General features: G+C 36.4%; 2 pseudogenes; both read left to right on the top strand.

Moving 5' to 3' along the window:
* Nucleotides 1-3,461: 3,461 nt before the first annotated feature.
* LOC112009889 (G-type lectin S-receptor-like serine/threonine-protein kinase RLK1) lies at nt 3,462-4,210 on the top strand (annotated as a pseudogene).
* Nucleotides 4,211-15,519: 11,309 nt separating this feature from the next.
* Nucleotides 15,520-18,057, top strand: LOC112009888 (G-type lectin S-receptor-like serine/threonine-protein kinase RLK1; annotated as a pseudogene).
* The last annotated feature ends 2,225 nt before the right edge of the window (nt 18,058-20,282 follow it).

Below are 20,282 nucleotides of genomic sequence, written 5' to 3'. Positions count from 1 at the left end.
GTTATCTCAAAAGATTGTTGCCTACTCTGAAAAGTTTATAAAATAATGGAATGAAACAAAGCCCAGTATGTAGCATAATTAATAGGGGTGGGGGAAATGCAAGTTTCATTTTCAATAATAAAAATATGATATGACAAGAATGATTTAATAATGAAACACAAAATTTCTCAAAGTAAAGACATTGAAACTATATACTAGAACTTGTGAGCACCAGCAATATAATTTTCAAAACCATAAAATCTAACATAAGGTAATTTATTATAAATATACCACACTACCACATAGACCGGTCAGGGGATCCACCCATTCATAACTGGCATGATATTGTCCTCTCTGGTATGTAGACTCTTGGCCCTATGGACAGCAACCCCACCTATACCCTCAAGGTTTTTCTCTCCCCTCATAGGCAGCAAAGAGAGCATGTCAAATAGGACCTCTTTTGCATGTGGTCTTTTGACCCCATGGACAGCAGTCTCACCCACACACAATCAAGGATCCTCTTCCCCCCATGGGCAGTAGGGAAGAATGTGTCATCCAAAGTGAAAGGGCACTGACCTTGGTCTAATTCTGTTGTCACAAAGACTACGAGAACCAAATCGGGTGATCATCAGGAAATTACACATGGCATGGTGTTAAAACCACATAAAACTCACATGTTACATTACTTTGAAACACATAGTTTATATCCAGGTAGTTTCAGAAAAACCTTAAATAATTTAACTTCTACAAAGTTTGTAAGGTTTTCAACTTCATTCTTGTCAAGAGATTTTCTATCAATTTCCCACATAACAAGACAAGATAAGCATCTTTAAATTTTCTAATATACCATAAAATTCATGATTTCCTTATCAAAGATTAAATAAAAGATGTTCATTTTTCCATATCAACAATTCATGCATTTTCCCAAATGCAATACCAAATATGATGCATTTTCATATATATAATCATATATAAATTAAGGTTACGACACAATAGTTTTTAGGAAAATATAATTTCCATAGGTAGTTTCCAAAAGCGTGTCAAACCCAAAAACAACATTTATGCAACATGTTTATTTTTCAAAAATCCCATTAAAAAGCTACTTACCTCGCAACCGCAAAAGCCTAATTCTCCAAGCTCCAAGGAGATTAGCTAGGACCTAAAGAATATTAAGTAAACCTATCACAATAAGCATAGAGTTTGAAATTGTATCTAGCTACAATTTAGAAATTGCCAAACGAGCACTTAATTAGGCAAACCTAGTATTTAATCTCATCAATAATAATACATTCCACTTTCAAAGTTTCTCAACAATTTGATTCACAAGGCATAAACTTCAATTTATAAAGTTAACCCATTTAATATCATCTCCAACATTATGACTAGCTTCCATAAAATTTACATTACATCATTAAGAGACCCATAAAAGCAAAATCAAAATATCCTCCAAAACAAGAAATTTAGAACTTCAACTAACCCCAAATAAACCCAATGGCAATGGAAAAATTAAATTTAGCAACTATCACTTGTTATAACTTAAAACTCCTAAATTTTCCACCATAAATAAACCTTAGGTTGTCATCATTAGCACCAACCATATACCCACTCATCAAATAATTCCACCAATACAAAACCCATACATAAAAACACATAAATATCACTTCCGATGCTCATAAATCACATGAGTATCATTATTAAAGCTTGGATAAAAATATAACCTCAAGCAAAATATAAAACCCACCAAAAAGATAAGAAAATTTTACCTCAAATAATAGGGATGAAGATGCTTAGGGGTTCCTAAGGATTTTTCCGGTGATCTTGCGTAAAAAAAATGATGGTGAGATGGTGTAGTTTGTAGTGGAGTCCAGTGGGTGAGTGTGGAAGTGATTGTGAGTGTTTAAGTAAAGAGAAAAGAAAGAAAATGAAAGGAAGAAAAGAGATGGCCAGCCAAAAGAGAGAAAAGGGATGGTGTGTGAAAATGAGTAGTGGGGGATTGTTGGGTTAGGTGGGGCACATGTAGTCCACTAAAAAATCTGACTTCCACTTTTTCTTTTTTTTTTGGGCCTGTCTGGGACATTACACCCACCACCATAAAACCCACCCGAGCCACCACCACGTACACACCAATCTACCCACAAACCCACCCACACAAACACCGTATTGAACCCAGCCACCCACTCACGAACCACATGACCCACCACAGCACACCAACCACACCACAACCCACCGACGCCGATGAACCCAACCGATGTCGACTATTCAACCACACCACAGCCCACTGATGCCGACAAACCCAGCCACCCACCGACGCCGATCTACCCACACAACCACAACCACCACCACCGGTGAGATAGAGAGGTGAGAGTTTGAGAGAATTTTGAGAGAAGGTGAGACAAAGAGGTGAGAGCTTGAGAGAGTGAGTTGAGAGTGAGTTTGAGAAAGGGACGGTTGGGAGAATAAAAGAATATAAAAATAAAATAAACAAAAATATATTATTTTAATCTGGCTAAGAATATTTTTTTTTTTTTTCTTTTAGCTCTCCGCTACAGTGCACAACCATATATGGTTGTGCACTGTAACAATGAAGGTAAAAATTTTACCTTTAGCTCCACTACTATAGTATGAATTTTTGTGTTTTGGTGAAGCTAAAATAGCTATATAGCTATTTAGCTTCACTGCTGTGAGTGCTCTTAACATGTAATTATCTCTTATCTTTCAAAAATAAATCAATTTTTTTAGATAAAACAACTTAATCATTTTAAGTTCGCTTGATTTAGAACAAAATTGACTTATCTTCTAAGTTTAGAGAAACAATTGCCGCTGTGGGGGGAGAAAAACCCAGCCCAGCTTATTCGGCCCAAGGCCCTAAAAGAGGAACATTCTTCATCCGAGGAGATGAAGCCTTCAGTCGGAAGCCCACGCCAATGGGGGATGCCTGGAGACGAACACGTATACCATCCGAGGAGATGCTCATACGTCCGAGCAGTCATGAGTCCTCGGATCCGAAGAGGTTTGATCAAACGCGAGTATGGGAGGTTCAAGTGATCTATTTGACAAGTGTAAGGAGGGAGAGGAACCTCGGACACACATGAAGATAACAGCAACAAGGATAGAGGAAGAATGATATTAAGGTTGAGAGTAGTGAAGAGAGACTGGAATGAGTCACGATTTTGAGTTGCGAGTTAACTGCCTGGCCAAACTATGTATTTTTGTCCTGTAGTGCTCCAGTTGTCATGACCCTTTAGTTCCCTGCATGCTTCACATGTGTGCCACCTTGGCAACTTGCCAGTCACGAGTTAGTCGCAAGATCCAGTCGCGAGACTCCTTTGATTTGCACACATCTTGAGTTTTCTTCACACTCTCACACACAACCCTTACATGATTCTCACCTAAATACATGGTATCTAATTGCTAAAATACAAGCAAATTTGGCACGGAATAAAGCCAATACATGATTGAATAAATTCAACCTTACAATAGTAATGCGTATGTTCCTAACCCATTCAGGTGCAACATATGCTTTTGGAACAATACAAATGGGCTCCATTGTCCCTGTGGCAATCAAAAAGTTACATAGTTCTTTTCAAGATTATGAGAGAGAGTTCAAGAATGAAGCAAATGTGATTGGTCAAACACATCACAAAAATCTGGTTTAACTGCTTGGAATATGTGTTGAGAGGCCACAACTATTATTGGTATGAGTTCTTGAGCAATGGGACATTGGCAAGTTTTCTTTTTGCAGACTCAAAACGTAGTTGGAATAAAAAAAATCAATATTGCTGTTGGGATTGTGAGAGGAATATTGAATTTACATGAAGAGTGCAACACCCAGATTATCCATTGTGATATAAAGCCTCAGAACATACTTCTTGACGACAATACTCGAATTGTTGACATTGGATTGTCAAAGCTTTTGATGATGGACCAAAGCAAAACTCATACTAACATCAAAGGAACAGAAGGGAATGTTGCACCCGAATAGGTTAGGAACATGCCCATCACTGTCAAAGTGGATGTTTATAGCTATGGTGTCATGCAACTTGAGATAATTTGCTGTCGAAGAAGTGTTCATATGGACATAGAGGAGGATGATAAACCCATTTTGACTAACTGGGCTTATGACTGCTATTTGAATGGTGCATTAGATTCTCTGGTTGAATATGATGTGGAGGCATTGGCTGACAGAGAGAAGCTGAAGAGGTTTATGATGATTTCCATCTCGTGTATTTAACATGGTTTTGAAACCCAGACCGGATTGTACGGTCCGACTGAGAAAACTGTGAACCTCTGAGTTTTGCAGTTTTTTTTAGCTTCAAGAACCGTTCTTTGTGAAAAAAGCAGTGACTCGTGCGAACCGTGGTCAGACTGTACGGTTCTGAGAACCGTGACTGGTTTTTGAGGTTTGGACGGTTCCCTTTTTTTGGCAAAGTTTTGGTAAATACTCAACAGTTCTTTGGGTTTTTCAGATCTGGAACCAAATGAAAGGGAGAAAAATAAAAATAAAAAACAGAGAAGAAGAAGAAGAAGCAGAGGAAGAAGAAGACAATGAAGAAGAAGGAAAAAAGCAAAAATGAAGAAATCAACCCTCAGAGCAAGCAGCCTTCATCATGTGAACCCAAGCATGTGACTAACTTCCAGATGACTAACCCAAGCATCTTACTCTTCTTCTTTGTTTCGTCCTCACCTCCAGATGCTAACCTTTTTTCTTTTTTCTTTTTTTTTTTAGCTTTCTTTTGTACTCGTTATAAGTATTCAAGCCATTGAGATACTCCAAGAGCCGGTGCTTTCTTTTGTACTAATTTTTAGTTTTATGAACCCAAGCATGTGACCACATTGGAAATGACAAAGGATAGTGGAAAATTGAATGGTGGGAGTTGGGAGTGTCAGAATCTTTACAACCACATACCATAAATATAGACAAGTAAAGCATGTAGGCTTTAGTAGGCTTTGAAGATGATTGACAGCTTGCTTTCTATCAACCACTCTTTTTAAAATTTCATTGGGCTCCTTATTTAATCAATTTTGTAAAGCTTTAAGTCTTTATCCAGTCACTCCTCTAGCTTTTGTTTATTTTTTTATTTTAAAAATTTTCATAAAGAGTTGAATATTCAAATGGGCTTGGGCATAAAACAATTGATTGGATGGTCTAATGGGCTTGAGCATAACTTGAGATAATTTAGACATAAAATCTTACAAAAAGATTAAAAAAAGTAAAATATTTAGTTTTATCAAACAATATTTATGTTTGCTTAAGATTTCATATTTTTTATTTGCCTTATGAAAGTTGTGATATAAAAAAGACATTTGAAAATTAGATCTTTATATTTATTTAGACTATTTTAGTTCATTTTTCTACTTATATTAATTTAATATATTAATTCATATTTTAAATAATTATTAAATTAATTATGACATCATCACAGTTCGACCCCGGTTTGACCTCGGTTCGACCTCAAAAACCTTAAACCTTTCCCTTTTACGGTTCAATGAACGGTTCAAGTATGAAAACCTTGTTATTCAAGAAGATCCAACTCTTAGACCTACAATGAGGAGGATTGCTTAGATGCTTGATGGTGTTGTTGAAGTGCTTGTTCCACCTTACCTGTATCCTTTTGGTAGCATAGGTCAATCTAGCATTTAATCACTTCATACTGAAAGATTTAAAATAACTACCACTTAGTCTTTGTGCTCTTTTGCAATATGCTGTAAGAAATTTTGCAGTAGTATGCTTATTTTTGTCTATTTATGTAGTGATCTTTGTTATATTGGTTCCTGTATTGTAGGGTGGACGACAAATTTAAAGATAGATGTTGTTGTTAAAGACAAATTTTCATAGTTTTTTAGATGTGAAGAAATTTGTTAATAAGATAAATAACTCTAGTTTCTATGAAATGTATTCCTTATCCATCTAAGAATAGCTATTGAAGTCTTATAAACAGATGGAAAGATGATACCACAAAAGGTTTTGCCCAAATTCTCTCCATTATAGGGACAGACTTGAAATTAGTTTGTGAGAAGCTCTGCTCTTGGTGGTGCAATAATTTGTCATTTGGCTTAGCCAGTGTGGCTTTGTCACAGGTTTCGAGGATTGTAGCTGGGTATTTTGTGTGCTTTTGGTTTGTTCGTTTTAGTGAGAGATAGATCTCTTTGAGGGTATTGTGCAATATAGAGAAAATTTTCTCTTTGCGTTTGTTTCAGTGTAAAATATTTTCCGAGTGTAAAATATTTTCAGGTGAAAATATTTTCGGGAAATGAAAATATTTTCAAGTGTTTGGTTGCATTTTAAAAAATGCTTTGAAAAATATTTTCTGGTGTTTGGTTGTATTCTTGAAAATACTATAGAAAACACATTTTCTACTTGTTGCTCACATTTACTCACATTTTCTCAGCTTCCAAACAAATATATAATATCATTTCTTAGTTCACAAACACAAAAGAAACAAAACCAAAGAAAAAAAATCATCAAATCCAGTCAAATTGAGGGAAGAAGGAAGAGAGAGAGGCGACTGGGTTCAAAGGCGAAGGTGTGTGGGTCAGCGCGGTGCTACATTCTTTGCTTGAGGCGAAGGCATGTGGGTTCGAAGGCGAAGGCGAAGGCGTGTGAGGTGACTGGGTTCGATCTTTGCTTGATCGGTGGGGTGCTGCAATCGACGAGACCGGTGGAGTGTGGGTCGTCGGTCTAGAGAAACAGTCTGCAGAGGGTCACCGTTTCTCTCTCTCTCTCTCTCTCTCTCTCTCTCTCTCTCTCTTGCGCATCTGAAGCTCGGTCCAGAAATGGTTTGAAATTAAAATAGAAATGTAAAATAATTTCCGGGTCAAAGGCTTCTTTTTACAGTCAAATGAAATACTTTTCCGAAAAATCTATTTTTCATGCGCAACCAAACACACGACTCAGGTGTAAAATGATTTCCTGAAATGGTTTTACACTGAAACAAACGCACCCTTAGTGCAACTCCTATTCTTTGTATTGGTGAGGAGGAGCTATCTAGGTGTATTTGAGTTTTGGGTTTTGTGAGTGTCTCTACACTCTACATGGTCTTTGTATTCTCTCAATTTATTAGTGAAATTTTCTTCTCGTTGTCGCTATGGATGTAGGCTAATGCCAAATCACGTAAATCTTTAGTGTCCTTTATATGCATTTATGTCTATTTTTCTTTTGATTTCTTCATTCTTATTGTTTGTTTTTGAGATCTTTCTAAATCTCAATATTTTCACAATCAATTTTTGCTATTTGATAGCTGCTGCTTTTACAACAAAAGATACCTCAAAAAAATTATAGTTTGATAATTGGCCAAATCAATTGCATCTAAAATAATTTTGTGGTAAATTTGCATCTAAAATAACTTGATATTAGAGGGCTATGCTATTTGCAAATTAGACTTGTTATTGCTCAATTTTTCCACAATAGGATATGGAAAAATTAAGTGATTATGAAGAGTTGAACTAATAGTTAGTTCGATGGGGGATAATATAAAGGGAAATAACTCTTAACACACACGTGTGTTTTAAACAAAACTCGTGACTCAAGTTAGGATTTCAAATTAAAATCCTTGTGTGTAAGTTTGTGTGTGTAATAAACACGCCCTTTACATAAATGTTGCATTGCTTTACAATATTTTTTTTCCCTTACAGCGGTTTACACAAGGTCTAATAGTTAGGCTCTAGAGAGCTAGCTTGGCCGGTTCGCTACAAATGTGATCTTATTGTCATTTTTGCCGACGTTATTATCAAATCGGAGGAAGAAATCAAAAGTGGGCCTTGTGCCCAATAGACCTATCTATATAATATCTTAAAGCTGAAGTATATCCACAATAACATAGTATTTTGGTTCATTATGTCCATTTCAATTATAAGATCTATTTGTAAATAACTTTAATTTAAATTATTTTGTCCAAATTTATTAGTACATGAAGTCACTTAAGAATTTTTTAAATTAATATTAATCAACAATAAGATCTTTTAAATAGTGCATCTTATTAATGTTTTTCATTTAAATTTTTAGTTGTGAAAAGAAGATTTAAACGATATTGGTTAGTTTTACATCAATAATATAATAAAAAATTCCGAATTATTTTTTAGTGAAACTATAGCTAGTACAAATTTTACTACATAAAAGTTTTACAAATCTATATAACATCAAAAAGGTGAAGCATAATATTTATTACTGCTAAGCTTCTTTTGAGGCACATTAGCATAGCAATTAGGTCCACTTTAGTCCAATTTGGTCTAATTCAGTCCTTTCGGTCCATTTCGATCCACTTCAGTCCATTCGGTCCATTTTGGAGGACTATCTGGCCTTTTGCCCCTTTGGGCAAAAATATTTGGCATTATGCCCCTATTTTGAAACTATATAGGGGCATGCCCCTATTTCGATACTCGATGATGCTAAAATTGAGTTAGTTAAAGTACTCGCTTATATAAAGACCGAGTTTTAGGCAGGTTCTTGCCACAGTGGCAATCCAGCGTGGCTTTTGGGCAATAAAATATTCCCACGTAACTGTTTATAAATCGGCATTGTAGAAACGAGTTTTGTGCAGAATATGAACCACTTTTGAATGTAACGTCTCTAAAACAGTTTGTCTCTGTCTTCCTTACTCTACAGTTTCTCTCCCTTCCTCCGTCCAATGAGTAGCCACCCTTAGTCCGTTTAGTAGAGCCTTCCCAAGTTCAACGAATATTCAAGTTCTCCTATTTCTACCCGAACCGAAACCAAATCGGTCAGTCAACGCTGGATTGAATCTCAATCCAAACCCACACCCAAACCCACACCTTTTCACTCTCACCATAGCCGAAGCTCAACCCAATCCATCTTCAGAGTTAAAGGAGTAGAAACGTATTAAAGTAATTTCTAAATGCTGAGTTCAAATTTTCATTTTTTCCCTTTGCATGTAATCTGAGTTAAGTGTTGATTGTGCATGTACTCTGATTTGAGTGTGGCTTCTTAAGTTTTTCTCTATTAGATTTTTCTCTATCTCTATTCGTTATTATTGTTGCTGTTTTAGCTTTGTTGGGTTTGGTTTTGAACTAGGTTTTGATGCACATATAAGGCAGAAATTCATGTAAGATACAGTTAGCATGAAAACTGTGTCCATTGTTAGGGAAAATTGCTTTTTAATTCAACTCTATAATTTCAGGAAATTATGTTGTAAGTTATGTCATGATTTTGAATTAGGGAAAATTGCTATTTAATTCAATGCTAAATGATCTTGAATTGAGAAGCTATTGGTTTTACAAGCTTCAAACTTACTGGCTTTTGCAAGCTTCCACTCTCTTAAGTTATTAATATAATAGATATAATGTGTGTATAATGGATATGCACGCATATATCTACACACAGACCATAAAATGCACATCATGGACATCCACTATCACTGAACTAAATTGAGCTCATAAATGCCCTGTATATCTACTGTTTTGGGTTCCTAAAACCTTTGCTGCCACATTTTGTGTATAGATGCATAATTGATTGTCATAAGAGACTAGAATTGTAGTAGAAGTTATTAAAGTACTTATTTTTTTGTTATTAGAATTCCTAGTCTTTCTAAGAAAGGATTTAGAAATAGCCTAGATAATGGCTTTATTGTAGTCGATAATATCGATAGATTTCAATAACATTCCAACTTTTTTCAAGCGCGATTGCTATCTCCTACCTAAGTGTGATTGCTTACAAAAGCCTAGGTGTGATTGCCTAGTGTTTTATCTTTCTTTATTTGATGTTCTTTTTAGTGCTGAAATTCCTAAAAATTCTACATCAAATTTGGTATTTAAGCCCGTTGAAGCTTCTGTCTTGTGTCAGATTAGCAGCCATTTGTGGGTTATGTTTGTTGATTAAGTACATCAATTTATTATTATTATCATCTACTACATGTGGGGTTGAAAAGGGAACTTAGTGGCCTTTGAGGGTCACCAATCCTTTCCTAATAGGTTGGATTAGGTTAGGGGGAGCATTAAGATTTGTGGTGGCTTGTGGCTTGTGGCTTTTATAGAAAATTGCTAGATAATTTATTTTTATATTCTTCTTGCAAAAAATTTAAGAATTCTTTTTCCATTTTTGTCTCGTTTGTATCCATAATCTCAAAATTGTTTAGGGTTAGTTGGGTACCTTTTAGAACTATGTTTTAGTATTTTCCAATGGTGTTTTTTGTGGTGTTTAATTGATTCATTGGTTTGCATTTTGCTGTGTTCATTTGTTGGTTTACTTTGTTTGATTTAGACATTGATTCGCACGTTGGTTGGTTGGTTAGGTTGCTTATACATTCTGCAACTATGTGTCCTTTTTGTTTATGCCTTGCAGCCATGAACATTAGGATCAAGTTAGGCATATATGCTCAGCTAGGTGTTTTATATTTTAGTGTTTTAATTTAACTCTTCCTTGATATGATTAAATGGATTGAAAATCAGTGTATATATAGATGCATGATGCATAATTTAGATGAGCAATTATATGTTTTCAATTTTTTGTCAAATCTCTCTCTCACTCTGTTTCTCTTTCACTCACTCACTCACTCATCTCTCTCTCTCTCTCTCTCTCTCTCTCTCTCTCTCTCTCTCTCTCTCTCTCTCTCTCTCTCTCTCTCTCTCTCTCTCTCTCTCTCTCTCTCTCTCTCTCTCTCTCTCTCTCTCTCTATATTTGTTTCAGTTAGTTTGTTCTAGAACCTTGTTGAAATACTTGCTTGTGTTTACTTGCAAAAGCCAAGCTTTTCTTCACTATTAAACATAGACCTACGTGTCTAACATGATTGCATGCGTGTCAGATATGCAGCAACTGCAAAATGTGGTTCCTGGACCCACGGTAAATACACAATTAACACAGCAGCCGGGTCATTGATCCACGACACTGTGGGAGACGCTTGCCAGTCAGGTACGTAGTTGTACTAAACTTCGGACATGTCGAAATCATTTGTTTTTTTTTATTTCTGTAGGGTTCTTTGATTATTTGTAAATAGATGTTGGACATGGTAGCATTTCTCTTTTGGTTTAGGCAGAATTTTATATAATCCAAAGAGAAAATGGTATGAAGCAGAAATAATCGTGAACTTAAAAACACTCTTTCATTAACAACAGTACTCGAAAATGGTATGGAGTAGAAATATTCAAAGTCAGTAGATCTCATTCGGAATTATTTTCGCAAATGTGCACACACAATTAGGCATGGCTACACATAAGACAACTTTGTTGATTCCTAATTCCCTACTCCATTTGACATAGTGAGGCACTTTGTTCATTCATTTCAAAACATAATGCCCATTACCTTAGTGCTAATTTTAAAAAATGTCATTGACCTTGAATTGATCCTATCTGCTATTGAGCTAGAGTGAATAACTAGTTAACATCGTAACTAACATATTGCAAAATGTTCATAGCTAACTAGTTAGCCTACTGTTTCTTGCATATCCTAAGACAGTGCTCTTTCGTGTGCAGGTAGTGCCAGGCGTGCTAAAGTGTAGGCACCGATCTTGCAAGTTACCCCAGCATGGGCTAGACCCCCGAATTGCTCGCTACATAACTGAGGCGGGTTTTGAAGGGTTATTCAAGGTTCCAAACTTGGAAGTGGATCACATGTTGATCATAGCACTAGTTGAGCGTTGGCGTCCGAAGACGCACACATTCCACCTACCGCATGGAGAGATGGGCATCACCTTACAGGATATTGAGGTGATGCTAGGGGTTCCTATTGATGGGTTGCCAGTGACTAGGAGTGTCAAGCTGGGGTGGCCAGCGTTGTGTCTTGAGTTACTGGGTCATCGTCCTCTAGACCCGATACTACATCCCCATGAAAACAAGTCTATCCTTGCTGGGGTGAGGCTAAGAGTCACCTAGCTGAAGGCATAATTTAGAGCTCCCTTAGCTGCAGATTGTAGTGACCCGAAAGGGGGTCTTGCAATCCATGGAATCCCACATCGCCTAGGGAAGCACATGAAAATGTGTTTATAAGGAATGATCTTCCTTATAAACACATTTTCATGTGCTTCCCTAGGCGATGTGGGATTCCATGGCGCAGCGGAAGCGTGGTGGGCCCATAACCCACAGGTCCCAGGATCGAAACCTGGCTCTATCTGTAACGACCCTGCCCCAACTGTGTAGATATTGTCCGCTTTTGAGACCCATACCCCTCACGGTTTTGTTCTTCCCCAAGTTGCGCTGGGGAAAAGGCCTCTACACAGTGAAGGAAGATCATTCCTTATAAACACATTTTCATGTGCTTCCCTAGGCGATGTGGGATTCCATGGATTGCAAGACCCCCTTTCAGGTCACTACATGAAGATTACTCAAGAACTGCTCAAGAAAAGTGCAATTTGCAGGTCTCGATACCTCCTCGACAGAATCTCGATCTGTCGAGATTCATTAAAGCTCGATAGATGTCTCGATCGATCGAGCTTACGGATTTTCAGATTATAGCCACAATGTTTTTATTCTAAAATGCTATTTGTTTATGGGTTTGTATAATCCTTATTGGACTAGGAAAGCCCAAGGTTTGTGTAAACCTATTTGGAATAGGAGAGCCCATTAAGCTCCTATTTAATGGAGGTGGGAAAAAGAAAAACCTAACCCTAGAGAGCTTCATAAGGTTTTCTTTTTGAAACCCTAGCCTCCTCCTATAGAAGAAAGAGTTCTTGCTGTATTTCTTGTACGCCTTTGGGTTCTGTAACCAAGCAAACTCTCTTGCACCAACTTTGAAGATCTTATTGGTGTTTCTATGTGAAGCTGCTGCAAATCAACTACAACAATAAAAGGGTTGCTGTAGAGTTAGTCACGTACTAGGATTCGTGCAAAGGAGTAAGCCGCGTACTGGGATCCATGCATCAAACTGGTTAGTCACGTACTTGGGAGCCGTGCATCAAAAGGGGGAACTATCACTACAGATCAAGTCCAATTGGGTATTGGGGTAAGGGTTCAACTATAAATTGGTAAGGTACTTGGGATTCCTTTACTTGTAACCGCTTGATTTGATAATATTGAAGTTTCGGGAGTGGTGACTTGAAAATCACTCGGTGGGATTTTTGCCGCAAGGTTTTTCCCCATTCATAAACAAATTACCGTGTCATTTAATTTTCGCTGCATGTTTAATTATTTGGTGATTTGTCTGTGCTTCCACACAATTGCATGATAAATTGATTAATTAATAACTTGGCTTATTAATTAATTAGTTTAATCACAATGGATCATTCTGATTGTGACCTATCAAAAAGAAACACCTAGTACTTTTTTTTTGATAAGTAAGAAGAGAATATTATTAATAAAAGAAAAGTAAGAGAAACACAAAGAGTTCACGATAGCGGACAAAAGAAAAAAAAAAGGAACAAAAAGATAGAAGCAGCCCCTAATCTATTCTAATAGATGAAAGAAAATCCAAAAGGGTAGAACAATTCAAAAAACCCTAACATCGAGACCAATCAAAGAGGGTCCGTTGGTAATACTCTAATATCTAAACCACAGTTTTCCCCTCATCCTTAAAAGACCGCCGATTCCGTTCAGTCCAAATAGTCCACATTAAACAACCTAGAACCAAATCCCAAATATCAGAGCTATGCTTCCCAAGCCAATGATACTAGCAAAATAATAAGTCCACAACTGAACCTGGCATGACCCATTCGATCCCAAACAATCAAAGCATATACATCCACAAAGAATGAGCTTTCAGACAAAAAAGTAACAGGTGATCCACAGATTCCGCATTGCAACAGTACAAATAACAAAAATTCGACAAAGGGCGACCATGAAGCATAAGATTATTCAAAGTTAGAATCTGACCATGGGCTGCTATCCACATAAAAAAAAACCATCCTTTTAGGAACCTTAACTTTCCAAATTCCCTTCCAAGGAAAAGTGGAAACACCTAGTAAAGTAAGAGCACACCGCAGGAAGAAGACTTGTCATTGCTTCCATTGCCCAATTCCAGAAGAACGGTGTAGTTCCAAATCGAGCACTAATAGTTGCTACTCCTAGGAACTCACAAGCACTTCTTACTTCAGGCAAATTCCTGGGAAGAAAAAAGGGGAAAAAAGAGGGTTCCATTGAGAAGAACTGTTATTGGAGATAAAGAATTTTCAAGTGTTTGCGTTGAGTAGGTACACAGAGAGCAACTGGTTCCACCAAAGCAGCATTAGCTATGTAAAGTTGTAAACCACAACAAATTAAAAAAGGCTCAAGCTCATATTATTGAAAGTTGATTTGATAAAGCAAGGAAATGCCAGTACAAATGATTTATGCAATTAACCAACTCAGTTGTCCTCCATCTTGTTGGACGCTACATTTGGTAAGTTACCACATTTAGCTATCCTATAAAAAATTAATAGCTAGGGGCTATAAGATTACTTTTAAGACAGCTTTTGGTATAGATTCACTGAGAGGCAGTGTTACTGTATTTATCAATTAGCGTTGTCCCTCTTTTCTTCACTAAAATGCTACAGGCCAGAAACTATAACTTTGATGAACATTCTGGACGAAACTATATCATTATGCATGAAAATTCACTGCTTTGTAAGCGCCTTTTTTTTTCTAACAGAACTTACAAGAGGAAAACAACACTCTTTCCAATTCCTTTTCCAAAGTCAATGTTGAGCATTCCACTATAGGCTTCAGTTTGATCGTTTGTCCTTATTGAATAGTTGACTATTATAGTTAGGCATCATATGCAGAATGCGGAATCACTAGAAAAAAAAGGAATAATTCATTCGTATAATGCTGCTGAAACAGATCTTTATTATATGCAACCACTTCCTCTCCAAGAAGTAAAAAGCGAGTAGCTAATGTAGTTGGCCCTGCACCGCCACTACCTGCTGTGTAAAATAGTATAATCTGAGACAAGCATATTTGCATGTGAGTTGCCAAAACTTGCATGGGAAAAGAAGAAAGTAAAGATATCTAAGTTTTTTGGATGGGTCTTGTAATTGTTAAGCAAACAAGAATTGATGTATGCCTTTCATGTCGTACTTGAATTTCAATCTATATCTTCTAATTTTTTTCTTTGGAGCATGCATTAGTCAATCAAAAATGAGATGAGCACGTATATTGGGCTGATGAATGAGAATACTTGGGTTGACAATCTAATGTAAACACAGCCTAACTCAACTAGGCCCTAATCCCAACTCAACTGGGGTCAGCTTCGTGGATCCTTAGGATTGGCCACATGGAGATGGGTGTTTATTGTTTGTTATTTTACGTGTGCAAAACCTCGTCATTGTAGTATGGTAGGGATGGATAACCCACCTGCACAACAATTTGCACAATATTTTTCACAAAAATTGAATAACTACATAAAAGTATATAACTTATAAAACATTGTGCCATTAAAAAAAAGAAATAAAAAACAATTGAAGCATTCGTTTATGAAAAATGCTTTGTGGCATCAGGTTGTTTAAGTCCACCCATTACCCTCATTACAATTTTTAGCAAAATTTTTAATAGAGCATTTTGCTTTTGCTTTTCCTTTTGCCTGACTTTTTAGAACAGCAATTCCTCTTGTCGTCATAGGCTATTAAATTAAACCAGTCAGGTCCATGTATTCTTGTTGATTGAACCCATTTCACTCTGGCAATCATGGATTTTGTTCTGCCCCACCTTCTTTTCTTACTAATTCTGTTACCAATTTTCTCTATTGGTCAAAATAATGGTAATGTTACCATTGGAAACTCTCTCACAGCCACTGACAGAAGCACTCAATGGCTATCACCTTCAGGTGATTTTGCCTTTGGATTTAACCAACTCAACCAGACAGATCTCTTCCTGATTTCCATTTGGTTTGCCAAAGTACCAGATAAAACCATAGTTTGGTATGCTAGACTAGATAACCCTGCACCTAGGGGATCCAAAGTGGAGCTAACTGCTGACCATGAGCTAGTACTTACTGGTCCTTAAGGGGATGAGTTATGGAGATCTAACAGAATTATTGGTACTGTAGCCAATGTGTTATGAGCAACACAGGCAACTTTGTGCTTCAAGATAGCAACTTTAATAAGATATGGGAGAGCTTCAACAATCCCACAGATACGTTGTTGCCTTCACAAAATATGGATATTGGAGGGGTGCTTTCTTCTTGACAATCAGAGACACACTATTCCAAAGGAAGGTTCCAGCTACGGTTGATTTGTGATGGAAATCTTGTGCTCAATACCATAAACTTTCCCATGGATAATCCTTGTGAAGCTAATTATACACGTGGTACATGTGATTCTGTAACATCGAATCCTGGAAAACAACTGGTCCTTGGCCATTCAGGCTATCGTTACATTTTGAGAGATAACAACCAAACACTTCCTCTAAAGCAGGAAAAGCTAGAGTCAACTGTTAATTTCTATTTTAGAGCCACTCTCAACCTTAATGGAGTTTTCATGCTATATTCTTACCTAAAGAATTCCAATGCCAATGGAATCTGGACTCCAATTTGGTCTGTGCCGGATAACATTTGGGTTGCCAGTTCTGTATTAACAGATAGTGGCACTTGTGGTTTTAATAGTATATGCACCCTTGGATCTGATAAGAGGCCAATCTGTACATGTCCAAGGGATATTCCTTACTCGATCCAAATGACCCGTATGGCAGCTGCAAACCAGACTTCATTCAAGGCTGTGAAGAAGACAAGCTAAGTCCTAGAAAAGATCTTTATTATTTTGAAGTGCTAACAAATACATATTGGATAAACTCATACATATTTTGAAGTGCTAGAAAAGATCTCTATTTACCATAAGAAGCTCAAAACTCCTATGAGAAATGTTGGCGCTGTGGAGATGAATTTGAGATGCTTTACTTACCAAGAACTTGTAGAAGCTACAGATGGTTTCAAGGAAGAATTGAGAAAGGGAGCTTTTGGTGTTGTTTACAAAGGAGCTATAGAAATGGGTTCTAGCATCCTAGTGGCAGTCAAGAAATTAAGTAGTTCATTTCAAGATCATGAGAGAGTTCAAGATTGAAGTGAATGTGCTGGTATATGAGTTCTTGAGCAACGGCACTTTGGAAAGTTGTCTTTTCGGAAACTTGAAACCTAGTTGGAATCAACAAATCCAAATTGCAGTTGGGATTGCGAGAGGACTCTGGTACTTACATGAAGAGTGCAGCAACCAAATTATCCATTGTGATATAAAGTCTCAAAACATACTTCTTGACAACTATTTCAATGTGTGAATTTCTGACCTTGGATTGGCGAAAATTTTGAGAATGAACCAAAGCAAAACTCAAAGTAACATCAGAGGAAAGAAATGGTATGTTGCACCCGAATGGTTTAGGAACATGCCAATCACACCCGAAGTCGACATTTATAACTTTGGTGTCACGCTACTAGAGAAAATTTGCGGCCAAAGAAGAGTAGATATGGAGACAATTGTGGAAGAAAAAGCAATTTTGAATGATTGGGCTTATGATTACTATAGGGAAGGAGAACTAGATGCTCTAGTCGAATATAATGTGGTGGAATTGGATGACAAATAGAAGCTGGAGAGGTATGTGATGGTTGCCATTTGGTGTATTCAAGAATATCCATATCTTAGACCTACTATGAGGAGGGTTATGTAGATGCTTGAGGGTGTTGTTGAAGTGCTCATTCTACCTTGCCTATTTCTGTTTAGTAGGACAGGTTAATCCAACATTAAAGATTTATAATAACTATGTCTGTGTCTTAGTCTTTGCTCTCTATTGCAATATGCCATCAGATCTTCTGGTTGTAGTTAAATATTTTTTTTGGTCTGTTTTATAGTGATCTTTGTTAATAAATAAAATTCCTAAAAAAAAAAAATTAACTATTAAGCAGAGGTTTGGTAAACAGTATGGTTTGTTGTTTGTTTTTGAGTTTCTATGAGTTCTCTGTTTCTTGTCCTGTGAGGTTGTGATTTTCCTTTTCACTGTGTCCTTTCTATTTTTTTTATGTGTTTGCGCATACAAGAAATTTATTTGCTGATCAAACACTATAAGAAAAAGACTGGGAAAAATAAAAGTTGCAATGAAACTGAGACAGCTAAGATGGTTTGTGGTCAATATACTATGGGTTAGTGAAGGTAAGGATACCTAAATAAAATGTTAGATTTTGATAATTAGGTTCAATATATTGCATCTGAAATAATTTTGTGGTCAATAATTCCATGTTAGAGGGTTATGCTAGCTACAAAGCACAGGACTTAAAGAATTAAGGAGACAGGTGTGGCTAAGCTCAGTGAAGGTTACTGCACTTTCCAAATAAGGTCAAATTTGGAAAAGACACTAAATTACAAAATAAATGCATTAAGGTCCTGGAATTGACTCTCATCGTACCCGGGAGTAGCAGTGGTTGTGGGTAGGCGACATGGAGCCATAATGCACCTTGAGACCAGTCAATATGCAAAAGCACAACCCTATGTGTGATATGTCATGAACCCTTAGGCCACTAGTCCAACATTCAATCCTAAAAAATCAGCATGAAAGGAATACTAAAAAGATGAGAGAGAGAGAGAGAAGTCCTATAATTCCTAGATGTACATAGGAGTGCATGATAATCGAACTCAGAACTTGATTCCAAAACAAAGTCCATCTTAATCCAAACTAAAAGTATGAGATAATAACCCATAAAAAAATGGACCTATTAGGAATTTGTCATTTTAGCAAACACTTGGTGTGCATAAACAAGAATGGGCAACATAGAAAAACCCTAGACAGAACTTGGAACATGACCCATTAATTTAAAGTGTAAACAGAAGCTTAAAAATGCATGATTTGAAGAAATTCCCAAATTTTCAAAACCCTAGACTAAGAAAGTGCAGAAATTCAAACAATGGAGACCAAAGAACACCTTTTAAAAAAAAGGGATATGTGAGTCATTGGTCAAATGGTCCTCCGTGATGTTCAAAGTTGGCATTTTCAGTCAACTGTTCAATTTTCAGAGGTACTGGATTTTCTAGTTGCAGAATGGATTTGAAAATGTCAGAGAAAATTCTAAGATTTCTCCAAATCTAAGGCTGTCCTTGATTTCCCCAGTAGCAGGTTCTTAAGTAGCTCACATTGGCCATAAATGTAGCATTCCACGCTACTTGCAGCGGTTCAGTTTGGTGGTGGTGGTGATGCTCCAAATCGGCCATCTCTGTCAACCCAAAATTCAAAATTCAAAAATCTATTGGATTTTGACAAAACCATTACAATTTTGGTTAAATTATGTTAAATTTATGAAGAAGAAAAAAAATAACACATACAAACATACCCTTAGAGTTCTCAATCTAGCAAATTCAACATAAAAAAACATGAGTTTGAATTTTGATTCATTAAGTTGTGAAAATTCCAAAAATTCCCAACAATTTTCAACATGTCCCAACAATTCTTGAAAAAACCATTTTGAAAAAGTCACGAACGGTTGATGTTAAGACAAACTTGAAATGATAAATATTGTTGCACACCTTAATGTACACACTTTTACAAAACTAAAAATGCAACTAAAATCATGATTTTCCACTTTTAAAATTGTAACTTGAAATCACGATTTTAGTTGTCTTTTCAAATGTACGTAAAAGTGTGTGTGGTTGGTCCTAGCCATTAGGATATCATTCTATAATGAATGATGCGGTTTGTTCGTTAAAAGTTTGAACCATATGGAATCACACAAATGAGACATTTTTCATGCTCTCAACTGTCAATAGAGTTACTTTGAAAAAATTACAAAATTTAATTACAAAATTAGTTGTAATCTAAGATTACAATCTTACTCAATATCATTAACATTACTACATATTTTGAAAATTTAACTGTATAATTGCATGTTTTTTATGTTCTTAATATACATGTCAAATTTTATGCCAATAGATTATATTTTATGCATAATTTTTTATGATGTTGAAAATCATCAGTGAGTCGAATAGTCCTTATGTGCCCTTAGTAACCTGCATAATACAAATAAAAAGAAAGCCTTGCAGAGAGTACCGGTGCAGTACCGGCCATGTTTTTTATGTTCTTAATATACATGTCAAATTTTATGCCAATAGATTATATTTTATGCATAATTTTTTATGATGTTGAAAATCATCAGTGAGCCGAATAGTCCTTATGTGCCCTTAGTAACCTGCATAATACAAATAAAAAGAAAGCCTTGCAGAGAGTACCGGTGCAATACCGGCCAAAGACCCTCCGAACGTTAAGTTAGAAAAATGAAATTTATATCACTCTAGAGTGCCAGAGCTATGGTATCATTATGCATATCTTGATTTGTAAGGGTTTTGGGGTTTTTATAGTAGTGTAGAGTCGACCTTAATTTCTTGGTGTAGAGTTTACCTTAAATTCTTGGTGAAGAGGGTATTTCCTTGTAGAGAAAATCCTCATTAATACTCGTATTTCAAGGGATCCTTTCCTTATAG

This window comes from Quercus suber, unplaced genomic scaffold (genome assembly GCF_002906115.3).
Source record: "Quercus suber isolate HL8 unplaced genomic scaffold, Cork oak 2.0 scaffold_213, whole genome shotgun sequence".
Classification (NCBI taxonomy): Eukaryota; Viridiplantae; Streptophyta; class Magnoliopsida; order Fagales; family Fagaceae; genus Quercus; species Quercus suber.
The sequence above is the reverse complement of the archived record's forward strand: the minus strand, read 5'-3'. Positions and strand labels throughout refer to the sequence as shown.